The sequence below is a fragment of the Populus alba genome, chromosome 12, assembly GCF_005239225.2.
Source record: "Populus alba chromosome 12, ASM523922v2, whole genome shotgun sequence".
Taxonomy (NCBI): domain Eukaryota; kingdom Viridiplantae; phylum Streptophyta; class Magnoliopsida; order Malpighiales; family Salicaceae; genus Populus; species Populus alba.
The window spans coordinates 13,526,604-13,540,198 of record NC_133295.1 but is presented as its reverse complement, the minus strand read 5'-3'; the positions used below and the strand labels follow the sequence as shown (position 1 = coordinate 13,540,198).

General features: G+C 28.5%; 1 long non-coding RNA gene across 2 annotated transcripts; it reads right to left on the bottom strand.

The window, feature by feature from the left end:
* Positions 1-1,949: 1,949 nt before the first annotated feature.
* On the bottom strand, positions 1,950-4,048 carry LOC140956218 (uncharacterized). 2 transcript variants are annotated; one of them, XR_012171356.1, is made up of 3 exons: positions 3,945-4,048; positions 2,847-2,943; positions 1,950-2,756 (listed from the first exon to the last, which is right to left on the bottom strand). It is a non-coding gene; the product is annotated as an uncharacterized lncRNA (long non-coding RNA). The 2 variants fall into 2 exon arrangements; XR_012171357.1 differs by having other exon boundaries at positions 1,952-2,735.
* Between the last annotated feature and the right edge of the window lie 9,547 nt (positions 4,049-13,595).

Below are 13,595 nucleotides of genomic sequence, written 5' to 3'. Positions count from 1 at the left end.
TTTTCATAGTTGAATGCTTATAAGTGTGTTTCAATAAGGAACCTATATTTCAACTCGCTAAATGGAAATTATGCAACCATGCACAAGTGATGATGTTATCAATAAGAAAAATGCACATTCATTGTGGACTCGCCCGTCACAAGGTGATAATGGTTTTTATTCATGGATTTTAGAAACCTGATATTGTTATCATGCCAATAAGAGGATCTTTATCCAGTCTTGTTTAAGTTTGAGCTTTTGATAAACCTTTCAGCATTTAATTCAAGTTAGTTCCCTCTTGTCAACTATAACAAAGTTAATGGTTACTATCTAGTGACCATCATTTGCCACCTAATGGTCTTAGAATTCAAGATGTCACATGTTGGGCTTGCCATAACAAGATTACACAGGATACAACCTAGCAGGTTGGTTCAACTCGTTAAGTGCATCACAGGGGTAGATTGCTATCTAGTGTCAAAGGGTCTTTTGCATGCTCAGTAATCGTTTCAGAAGGTCGATATGAGGTTTACAAGTAGTGTGAAGATAAAGGTCATGAGAAATATTAAATCGGCATATCAACCATTATCGAGTAAATAATTAAGCAAGAGTTGGATGGTTTAACAGATCTTGTCCATGCTAAAGCTATTGGGATACTGTTACTTCCCCACTTATCCTAAATTTTAATGTGTGTGCTCTTGAAGTGATTCATGATAATATAAATAGGGATGCATGCTAAAACAGTAAAGGCAATCAAATAAATCAAACAAGCATAACAAATGAGATAGCAATAAAAAAGACAAAAAACAAAGCTTAGTCCTAGAAGTCTCCGGTGGAATCGTCTTCTATGACACCCGGACATCATGGCAAGCAATTAAAAATTTTCCATTGAAAAGGAAGTGATATCTGACATATTATTCTTTGGAGGGAAATGTCTAGTTCAAGGAGTCGCCACCTAGTATTATGGTTATTAGGAACCCTAACTGGTCAACATAGATTCTATGATACGAAACTGGTTACGTGAAATGGAAGATACTATCACCCCTTAAGCGTCCTACTTGAGGCAAGTTGTATTGTTGATTTCATCTAAAATTGCTAAGAATTTGTTCTCCTCTTTGTTTTTTTTTTTTTTTGTTCTTCCTATAATCTTCTTGACTCTAGCATCAATGAACGTTTATCTACAAATATTTCTAACTCTAGCGTTGATAAATATTACACAAACTCAAAAAAAATGTGATATTCCTGACCCTGACGTCAATGAATAAGTTCATAAAATTCTAAATTTTTAATGAAGAAGAAACAATTTTTCTATGCCTCTGCTTACCCTTTTTATAATTTGCTTTTTGTTTAGATAAGAAAGGAAAGAAAGATGCATTGCATAACATGTTCGTGTTTAATAGTAATGGTATGTAGATTGAGCATATAGCAAGAAAAAAAAAAAAACAATATGCAAAAAAAAAAAAATATATATATATATGAGGGGCTGACAAATAAATCAACGAAGATCCCAAAATTTTTTTGGAATTTCTGACATAAAAGAGGGACTCATTTAGCCAAATATCAAAATAAAATGGGAATAAAATACATGGAAAAGACACAAGGGTGTGTTTTGCCAAACACACACTTAGCCAAAAGTAATTTGGATCGGTTGGGCTTGAAATCCAGACTCGACACACACTCCTTTTATCTTACTAGGCTGGATCTAGCCTAGCCCGTACAGGTATATGAGTTATCTTGACCTAAATCTTAATTTTTCTTCCTTCATTTCATTTTCTTTTTATTTTATATATATAAAAAAAATCACACATCTATTTCACAAAGAAAAAGAAAACATTAGTACCCATGTATATATATTATTATGAAGGGAATTTACGCGCACATGGAGTCTTGAAATGTCCAATTACCATGCATTTATTTATTTTTATTTTTTTTCCTTCAGGAGGGGGTGGCATTTTGGTGTGTTCAACACCATTTGTAGTAGGGTAAACGAAAAGAGATGCAGCAACATATATATGGACTAGCTAGATGGTATTTACTGGTTAACATCTCATTCATCTTCATATCTGATTCTAAAATAAATTGAATAAAAATTCGGATAACATTATAAACCCTGTACGATGGATCAGATGAAATTTCTACGCCTACACTAACACTACTTGAGCTGATTATTCTACCATTATGGCTGACTTATTGTCTTAACGAGTTGACTTGCTTTTCTCCTGCGTGTCCTGTCAAAATCCCACTACAACGTCTTTGCTAAAAACTAAGCATGTTGTTCATCTTGATTTTGTTGTAAATTCAATCTTAACAAGCAAAATTGTTTTTGTCCTAGATGTTCTATTATAAATCCATCGCCCGAACGAAAAATCAAGAAAAGCATCACCAAAAAGAAAAGAATCCTAAACGGTAAATTAAATGCTCACAACCTCACAAAATATTATTTTAGTAAACGGTGTTTCATAATCTTATTGTTTGCTATTTATTATCAAATCTTCATAGTAATATATATTAAAAATAATGTGTCCCCATCTCTTATTCTATCTCATATCCATTATTTCAATTGTCTTGGTCGCTAGCTTAGACCATTAAAAAAGGTCAAGCATGCAAGAATAGAGTTGAAGCAGCTGCAGCAGCTGCAGTCGCCGCAGCCGCAGCGGTCGCAGCTGCAGCAGCAGCAGTTGCAGTTGCAGCAGCAGCAGTTGCAGGTGCAGTCGCAGCAGCAGCAGCAGCGACAACGGCAGCGCTGGCGGCAGAAGCAGCTGTCACATAAGGCAACACAACTGTCACATAGAAAAAAGATAAATAAAAATGTATACAGTAAATGATTATTTAAATAAAGATACGAAAAAGAAAATTAAATGTTCAATTACCAACAATTTCCGCAATTAGATTTCTCTTGAGGAGGTGCAGCACAATGATCGGCTTGACAGTTTTGTTGTGGCTGCTGTGAACAAGGCGGTGGTACTACTGAAAATCATCAATATAGTAACTAGGGGTGTTCAAAAAAACCGACCAACCGATTAAACTGAAAAAACCGAGAAAAAATTAACCGAAAAAACCAATTAAAAAATTTAAAAAACCATCCGGTCCGGTTCGGTTCCGGTTTAAGAAGGCTTAAACCGATTGAACCGGACCAAGCCGAACCGGTTTAATTGAATTTAAACAAATATATAAAAGGAAACACTAAACCTAATAATAAATACCACCCCCCCAAAAAAAAAAAAAAAAAAAAAAAACTTTCCAGCCCGCCCCCCTCTCCAAAACCTTTCTTGCTTTTCCCCATTTCCTTTTCCCTTTTTCCCTCTTTCCCCTTTCCTTTTCGGCAACCCTGCCCATCCCTCCCTCCCTACTCTCTCTCCCCCCTTCCCCGCTCTTTCCTTCCTTGCTCTCTCCCCCCTTCCCCTTTTCCAGTGGCCTTACCCTTCCCTCTCTCCCTCTCTCTCTCCTCTATGCACAAGGAAGACTTAAAACAACTCATTTTTTCTTATATTGTTGCCTTTCTACTCTCTACTTTACGGGATGCTATTGAAATCTTTGTTAACATGTAGTTGTTCTAATATGGATAGATTCAGTGATTATGATTCAATTAAGGGAGATCTTTCAAATCTCAACCGAAGAGCTTGGATTCAAAGTTTTCAACAAGGATTTTTTTTAATGTGATTCGGCCAAGTTTATCAAGTTATTGTGATTGGGCCAAGTTTTCTCATTTTAATTGATTTTGATTTTTCTGGTTTCTAAGGCTAAAAAACCGACCCGAACCGAACAAAACCGGTTCGGTTTGAACCGGTTCTCGGTTCAGTTTGGGTTATATGAACAAGGAATAGTATTTTCCGGTTCGGTTGAATTTTTATGTTAAAACCGGACCGAACCGGACCATGAACACCCCTAATAGTAACCCATCAATTGATTAACATGCTAAATCACATTAAGAAAAAAAAATTCACAAGATGGACATAAAATTCAATTACCTGCAGGAGCTTGATGATGATTGTTGCAGTCACTCATTGTTGAAATCACCTTTGAAAAACTTATGTGGTATATGGAAAAACCAAACGAATAAAATGAAATTAAGTTTATAACAGTGTAGGTTTTATAGACTTGGCTAGTTGTTCTTTAGGTGCTTGGTTTTTTCAACATAGACACGTAGCAGCCTGGCATGCATTCTAGAGGACCTATCATGCTTTCATTCAAAATTGGGAATTAGGCAGATGGTCCCTGAAAAATTGATGCATAGGAGACTTTTCAATTTTAATAAGTTTTGAACACATACCATGAGTTGAAAAATAATACAAAATCCAAACACTTAAAAGACACGTACTTCCTCGATTAACTTTTTTTATTTAAAATTTACATAAATTTATTATTATTATTTTGTATTTATTTAAAGAAAACTAAGACGGGTACTATTCCAACTTGCAATTTTTCTCCCCATCACAACGACAAATATATATTACAGTGTTAAATTTTTTTGTGACTTGATTGCTACGAGATGTGATCTTATAGCCCGAAAGGGAAAGTATTTTTTTGAATAATTATTCTTATTTGATACGTTAAACTCAATTTAAAACTCACCGAATTTAACCTAAAAATATATTTATATTATATAGATATATTCACATAATATTTAAATTCTTTTTAATACAATATAATATTAAAATGAATAGGATTCGATTCATGTGAACCTCTCATTCGCCTCCATATCTTAAATATAGATCCAATCCAATCCAATAGAATGACAGCACACACCACCCTGTACGATGGGCCAGATGAAAGTTCCTTGGCTAGTTGGCTATGCTGGTACCACTTGAGCTCATTAATTCCTATATTATGGCTGACTTGTTCTCTTGAAGAGACGAATTCTTCTTTAAAAAATTTCAAATAAAAATAAAGCAAATTAATTAATTAAAGAACTCAAAAACACGTTTTTCACTGTAGCAGCTTTTTTTTTTTTGCAGCAGGTTTTTGTTTTTTGCTTTTTTTTACATGTTTTTTTTTTTTCTTCTTTTTTTACCCATTTTTTTTGCAGCAGGTTTTTTTTTTTTACATGTTTTCTTTCTTTCTTTTTTAATTTTAATTTTTTTATATCAAAATTATCTTTACTAATTTTTTTTTAATATTAAGCTGGTTGAAAATTTAACTATTTTTCTTTAAAATATTATGGATTGCTATAATATTCTTATACATTGTTTTTATTTTATTTTTATGATTTCATTATTTTTTTTTTCCAAAATGGTCTTTGTAGATTTTATTTTTTTTATATTAAGTTGGTTGAGAATTTAACTTTGTAGTTTTTTTTATAAAAAAAAAAAACAATATGGATTGCTATAGTATTTCCCCTACATATTTTTTTTTTGCTGCAGTGTTTCCCCATATTTTTTTTTAAATTATCTTTATCGAATTTATTTCTTCAATATTGAGCTAGCTCATAATCTAGCTTTAGCTTTCCCCACATGTTTTTTTATTTTTTTTATTTTTTTTTATATATTTTTTCAAAATTGTCATTTTTTACATATTTTCTTTTTTTTGTTTTCTTTTTTCAGAATTATTTTTGTTGATTTTATTTTTTTACTATTGAGCTGGTTGAAAATTTAATTTTTTTTTCTTTAAAACACTATAGCTTTCCTCCTGTGTTATGTTTTTTTTTTTTTTCATTTCTTTTACCCAAAATTGACTTCTTCTTCTTCTTTTTTAAATAGTATTTTTTTTTCTTTAAAACACTATAGCTTTCCCCACTTTTCTTTTTCACTTTTGTTTCCTTTTTTTTACATGTTTTTTTTTATTTCTTTTACCCAAAATTGACTTCTTCTTCTTCTTTTTTTAAATAGTCTTTGTCGGTTTTTTTTTATATATTGAGCTGGTTGAGAACTTAGCTTTGTATTTTTTTTCAAAAAAAAAAAATATTGTGGATTACTATAGTGTTTCCCTTGCATGGTTTTTTGTTTCGCTGTAGTGTTTCCTTCCCCCACATGTTTTTTTTTTAAATTATCTTTGTCGAATTTATTTTTTCAATATTGAGTTGGTTGAGAATTTAGCTTTAACTTTAGCTTTCCCCATGTTTTTTTTTCATTTTTTAAAATTTTCCCCAAGTTTTTTCATTATAATTATAATTATATTGTATTATATTATATAACTGTTTTTTTCTTTTTTTTCTTTTTAATTTTTTTTAATGAATTTTTTTTGTTTAATTTAGTTTGTTAATGTTAAATTTTTTTTTATTTAGTTATCAGATTTTCATGATATGAATTTCTGGTTCGATGGATTAACCTGATTTCACGAGTTATATTTTTCATTTAGTTTAGTTTGTTAAAATTAATTTTCTTTCTATTTAATTATCAGATTTTCATACTTTCATGACACGTATCTTGGGCTTAACGGGTTAACTTGATTTAATTAGTTAACCCGGTTAATTCTGGGTAAACCCGTCATTTTGTTTTCTATTTAGTTATCAAACTTTCATGACGCGAATCTCAGGTTTTACGGGATAACCTGGTTTAAAGGGTTAACCCAATTAATTCAATTTTTTTTCTTTTTCTTCATTGGTTTTTTTCGTCCTGTTGATTTTTTTTCTTTGTTTTTTTTAATTAATCTATTTAATTATCACACTTTTATGACACGATCTTATAGCTAGACCCATATCCAATATTCTTGGGTCCGGTGTTGCAAGCAGGCTCATTTAAACTTGGATCATGCAAGTTTAATTTTATTATTATTATTATAAATATTACTTTTAGATCAGGCGTTATAGTCAAACCTAAGATTCTTGGTATAACTTTACAGAAAAACCCAAGATTTTTAGATTATTATTTTTGTAATATTTTTTATGTAAAAAAAATAACCTGCGGCATCGCGGGGGTCAAGTGTCTAGTAAGAACTCTAAAACGTGTAGGTTTTTCACTGTAGCGTTTTTTTTTTTTGCTTTTGTTTATTTTTCCTTTTTTTACCCAAAATTGACTTCTTCTTTCTTTCTTTTTTTTTTTTTATTTTTTTTTCCAAATTTTTTTTAAATATTGAACTGGTTGAAAATTTAACTATGTTGTTTTTTTCTTTAAAACATTGTAGATTGCTATAATATTCTCATTACATTGTTATTTTTATGATTTATTTATTCTTTTTTTTTCAAAATGGTCTTTGTAGATTTTATTTTTTTATATTAAGTTGGTTGAGAATTTAGCTTTGTAGTTTTTTTTTTTTTAAATATGAATTGCTACAGTGTTTCCTCCACATAGTTTTTGTTTTGTTGTAGTGTTTCCCCACATATTTTTTTTTTTTAAAATCATCTTTATTGAATTTATTTTTTCAATATTGAGTTGGCTGAGAATCTAACTTTAGCTTTCCCCACATGTTTTTTTTGTTTTTTTATTTGTTTTTCTTTTTTTTTTTCAAAATTTTCATTTTTTACATATTATCGCTTTTTTTTTTTCAGAATTATTTTGTTGATTTTATTTTTTTTACTATTGAGCTGGTTGAAAATTTAGTTTTCTTTTTTTTTTTCTTTAAAACACTATAGCTTTCCCTACCTGTTTTTTTTTTCTTTTGTTTCCTTTTTTTTACATGTTTTTTTTTTTCATTTCTTTTACCCAAAATTGACTTCTTTTTTTAAAAAAAAAATAGTCTTTGTCGGTTTTTTTTTATATATTGAGCTGGTTAAAAACTTAGTTTTGTAGCTTCTTTCAAAAAAAAAAAAAAAAACACTATGGATTACTATAGTGTTTCCCTTACATGGTTTTTGTTTGGCTGCAATGTTTCCCTCACATATTTTTTTAAAAATTATCTTTGTTGAATTTATTTTTTTCAATATGGAGTTGGTTGAGAATTTCAATTTAGCTTTAGCTTTCCTCATGTTTTTTTTTCATTTTTTCTTTATTTTTTCTTTTTTTTCATAATTATTTTTGTTGATTTTATTTTTTTACTATTAAGCTGATTGAGAATTTAGTTTTTTTTTTTTTCTTTTAAAACACTAGATTGCTACAGCCTGGTTTAAAGGGTTAACCCAATTGATTAATTTTTTTTTCTTTTTCTTCATTTGTTTTTTCCTTCCTGTTGATTTTTTTTCTTTGTTTTTTTAATTAATCTATTTAATTATCATATTTTTATGACATGACCTTATAGCCAAACCCACATCCAATAATCTTGAGTCCGGTGTTGCAGTCAGGCTCACTTAAACTTGGGTCATGCAAATTTAATTTTATTATTAATATTATTCTTTGGTCAGACATTGCAGCCAAAACCAAGATTCTTAGGTATAGCTTTGCAGAAAAACCCAAGATTTTTAAATTTTTATTTTTTAAAAATATTTTTTATATAAAAAAATGACCCGCGGCATCGCGGGGGTCATGTATCTAGCAATACTCTAAAAGGCGTGGGAAAACTACTGTAGCTTCCCCACACCTTTTAATTGTACTGATATATTCTAATAATAATTATTATTATTATATTATATTAGATTATATTATGTTATATTATTATATTATATTATATTAAGCCTTTTAATTGTACTGATATATTATAATAATTATTATTATTATTGTATTCTAATAATAATAATAATTATTATTATATTATATTATAACATTTTTTTGTTTTATGTTTTTTTTTTTGTTTTTTTTTTGTTTTTTTTTTTTCATTTTTTATGCTTTTATGCATTTTTATTTTTTTTGCTTTTTCCTTTGTGTTTTTTTTCTTTTAATGAAATTTTTTTTTGTTTAATTTAGTTTGTTAATGATAATTTTTTTTTTTCATTTAGTTATCAGACTTTCATAACGCGGATTCCGAGTTTGACGGGTTAACATGATTTGATGAGTTAACTTGAAATATTTTTTTTTTTGCTTTTTTTCTTTTTAATAATTTTTTTTTCATTTAGTTTAGTTTGTTAATGTTAAATTTTTTTTTCTATTTAATTATCATACTTTCATGACATGTATCCCGAGCTTGACAGATTAACCCAGTTAATTATGAGTTAACCCGTCAATTTTTTTTTTATTTAGTTATCAAACTTTCATGACGCGAATTTAAGGTTTGACGGGTTAACCTGGTTTGAAGGGTTAACACAGTTAATTCAGTTTTTTTTCCTTTTCTTCATTAGTTTTTTTCTTCATGTTGATTTTTTTTCTTTTTAATTAATCTATTTAATTATCACACTTTTATGACATGATCTTGCAGCCAGACCCACATCCAAAGCTCTTGGATCCGGTGTTGCAACCAGACTCACTTAAACTTGAGTCATGTAAGTTTAATATTATTATTAATATTTAATTATTACTCGTGGGTCAAGCATTGCAGCTAAACCAAAGACTCTTGGGTATATCTTTGCAGAAAGACATAAAACTCTTAGATCTTAGCCTTTTTTATATTTTTTATGTAAAAAAAAATAACCCGTGGCGCATGCCTTTGTTTTATTTTTTTTTCCTTTTCCTTTTTAACCCTTTTATTATGGACTGCACAGTGCAGTCCATGGTGAAAAAGCTGATACCTTTAGTTTTTTTTTTTTTTTTTGTCTTTTTTTCTTCTTTTTTTGTTTTGTAATTATTTTTTAATTTAGTTTCTTAATATTAAATTTTTTCTGTTTAATTATCATACTTTCATGACACGGATCCCAGGTTTAACAGGTTAACTCAGTTGATTCAGATTTTTTTTTCTTTGCCTTTTCCTTTTTAATTAATCTTTTTTCTATTTAGTTATCACACTTTCATGACACTTGACGGGTTAACCCAGTTGATTCAGATTGTTTTTCTTTTTTCTTATTAGTTTTGTTCTTCCGATTTCATCTTTTAATATTATATGTAGTCCACGGTAAAAAGGTTAATGCCTTTAGTTTTTTTATTTTGCTTTTTTTTTTTCTTTTTATGCCTTTCAATGTGGACTACACAGTACAATCCACAGAGAAAAGGCCCGATGCCTTTTTTTCTTTCTTTTTAATTAACTTTTTTTTATTTAGTTTGTTGATAATAAATTTTTTGCTATTTAGTTATCAGACTTTCATGATACGGATTTCAGGTTTGACGGGTTAACCCAATTAATTCAGATTTTTTTTTCTTTTTTCTTCATGTTGGTTTTTTTCTTTTTTAATTAATCTATTTAATTATCATACTTTTATGACACAATCTACCCCCATCCAAGACTATTGGATTTGGTATTGCAGTCAAATCCCTTAAACTTGGGTCATTCAAGTTTAATAATATTATAAATATTACTTTTGGATCAGGTGTTGCAGTCAAACCCAAGACTCTTGAATATAGCTTTGCAAAAAACCTAACACTTTTAGATCGTAGTTTTTTTTTTTAATATTTTTTATATAAAAAAATTAACCCGCGGCATCGTGCGGGGTAATGTACCTAGCGATACTCTAAAAGGCGTGGGAAAAGCACTGTAGCTTCCCACACCTTTTAACTTTCCCTATTATTTCCTTATTATTAATATATTATATTATTCTATTATATTATAACATATCCTAAAAAATACTGTAACTGTTTTTTTTCTTTTTAATTTTTTTAATGATTTTTTTTTTAAATTTAGTTTGTTAATGTGAATTTTTTTTATTTAGTTATCAGATTTTCATGACACGGTTTCTAGGTTTGATGGGTTAACCTGATTTGACGAGTTAGCCCGAAATTTATGTTTTTCTTTTTTAATTAATTTATGTCGTTTTAGTTTAGTTTGTTAATGTTAAATTTCTTTTTATTTAATTATCAGACTTGCATGACACGTATTCCGGACTTAACGGGTTAAACCCAGTTAATTCTAGGTAAACCCGTCAAATTTTTTTTATTTAGTTATCAAACTTTCATGACGCGAATCCCAGGTTTGAAAGGTTAACACAGTTAATTCAGATTTTTTTTTAATTTTTCTTCCTTAGTTTTTTTCTTCCTATTAGTTTTGTTTCCTTTGTTTTTTTTTAATTAATCTATTTAATTATCACACTTTTATGATACAACCTTAGTCAGACCCACATCCAAGGTTATTGGTTTGGTATTGCAACCAAACCCATTTAAACTTGAGTCATGCAAGTTTAATATTATTATTAATATTATAAATATTACTCTTAGGTCAGACGTTGCTGTCAAACCCAAGACTCTTGGGATAGTTTTGCAGAAAAAACTAACACTTTTAAATCTTAGTTTTTTTCTATATTTTTTATGCAAAAAAAAATTGACTCGCGGCATCGCGCAGGTTATGCAACTTTCCTCACACCTTTTATGCATTAGTGTTTCCTCTGTGCACACAGTGCATAGTGAAACTCTCAACTGTTTTTTTTTTTCCATTTTTTTTCTTGTTTTTATTTTTTTTTGTTTTTATGCCTTTATGAGTTTTTTGGCGTTTTTCTTTGTGTTTTTTTTTCTTTTAATGAATTTTTTTGTTTAATTTAGTTTGTTAATGTGAAAAAAAAAAAATTATTTAGTTATCAGACTTCATGACACGGATCTCGGGTTTGACGGGTTAACCCGAAATTTTTGTTTTGCTTTTTTTTTTTTTAATCAATTTTTTTCCATTTAGTTTAGTTTGTTAATTTTTTTTTCGTTTAACCCATTGATTTTTTTTCTATTTAGTTATCAAACTTTCATGACGCGAATCCCAGGTTTGACGGGTTAACTCAGTTGATTCATATTTGTTTTTCTTCATCCTCATTAGTAACATGCTTATGTCTTTTGTTTATTTTTGTTTTTGTTTTTGTTATTTTTAATTAATTTTTTTTTGTTTAATTTAGGTTGTTAATGTTCAATTTTTTTCTATTTAGTTATCAAACTTTCACGACATGAATCCAAGGTTTGATGGGTTAACCTGTTTTAAAGGGTTAACCCAGTTAATTCATATTTTTTTCCCTCGTTAGTTTTTTTTTCTTTCTATTGATATTTTTTTCTTTTTAATTAATTTATGTAATTATCACACTTTTATGACACGATCTTGCAGCCAGACCCACATCCAAGACTATTGGGTTTGGTATTGCAACGAGATCTACTGAGTCATGCAAGTTTAATGTTATTATTAACATTATAAATATTATTTTTGAGTCAGGTATTACAGCCAAATCCAAGATTCTTGAATATAGCTTTACAGAAAAACTTAATACTTTTAGATTTTTAGTTTTTTTTTTTGATATTTTTTTATAAAAAAAAATTTATCTACAGCATCACGTGGATGATATTAACCAAACCTTTTAAAAGGTATGGGAATATCCGGATAAAAAAACAAAACTCAGCTTCCCGAACACGCTGTCCAAGCACTCGGCAGGATCGAAGACTTAAGGTCAAGTCGTCGTCCCCATCAGTATAGCAATTATTGCAGGAGCATGAAGAAGAGGATTGCCCCATCCCCGGTCCCTTCCTCTCTCCTTCCAGACGACTTCTTCTTCTTCACACGGAGAATTATTGCCCGTCATTCTTTTGTCTTGTTTTGATAATTAACGAGACATGAAGCCTTTTGTACATGGGAAATTCCCAGGAAGTCAACAATGGGGGACAGAAGTGTTTATATAATAAAAAAAATTGAAAGAGAAATAACAAAAGATCCTAAAGCTGCTAAGACGCTAAGGGAACAGCTAATCCATTTGAAATATTAAAAAAAAATTATTGTGATATGATGATACACGAGAATATATGTTTCTTCTTACTATAGTAATAATTACTTTTTAAAAAATATATATAAAGATAATAGTTTTTATTTTTTTAAAAAAATATTTTTTATACTAAACACATCAAAATAATATAAAAAAATTATAAAATTATAAAAATTATAAAAACACTACCAATACGAAAAAGAAAAAACAGCAACTAAATGCCTTTCCTGCCACATCACTTTGTACACTTGATAATATTAAAAAAAATATCATCTAAATATTTTTTAAAGGTTTCAATAATCTTATTTGATGGCAAAATAAAAATTAAATGAGTAAGAGTTAACCTCCTACAAGGATAAATAAAATAAAAATTTAAAATTCAATTACCAACAAATTAAACATTGAATGATAGATTGAATAAAAAAAAATAGTGTTAAACACAACCTAACTCGAGTCAACATATCAAATTCATGACTCTGTCATGAGATCATGATAACTCTATATAAAAAAAAATTGAATAAAACAAAGGAGGTTAATTCTCAAGCAAACTAAATAATGAAAGGTAAAAATTAAAAAAAATAATCAATTAAAAAATATTTTAAAAAAATAAAGTCAATCCAGGTTAACTTAACTAACTCGTGACCCTAAATTGAAAAAAAATATCAATTTAAAAAAAAAAAACCCAAAAAAAGATAGATGTTAAATAGGACCAATATTCTAAACACGTGACCCAAATAATAAAACCGGTATTACCCCATAAAAGATAAGTACAAAAAAAATTACAAAGCAATATTCTTAATCATTCAAGATTAAAAAACAAAACAAATAGCAATCAAAACATTAAAGACAAAATTTGAAATAAAAATAAAATAAAATAAAATAAAATAATAAAAGACTAAATTAAAAAATAAAATAAATCAAGAAAATAATAAAGAAAATAGCAATAAAAAATGAATACCAAATTAGATACGAAAATTAAATAAAGTAAAATGAAGATGAATGAAATTGAAAAATAAATAAAATAACAACAATGCAAGTAATGAGGATCAAATTGGATAAAAAAATCAAA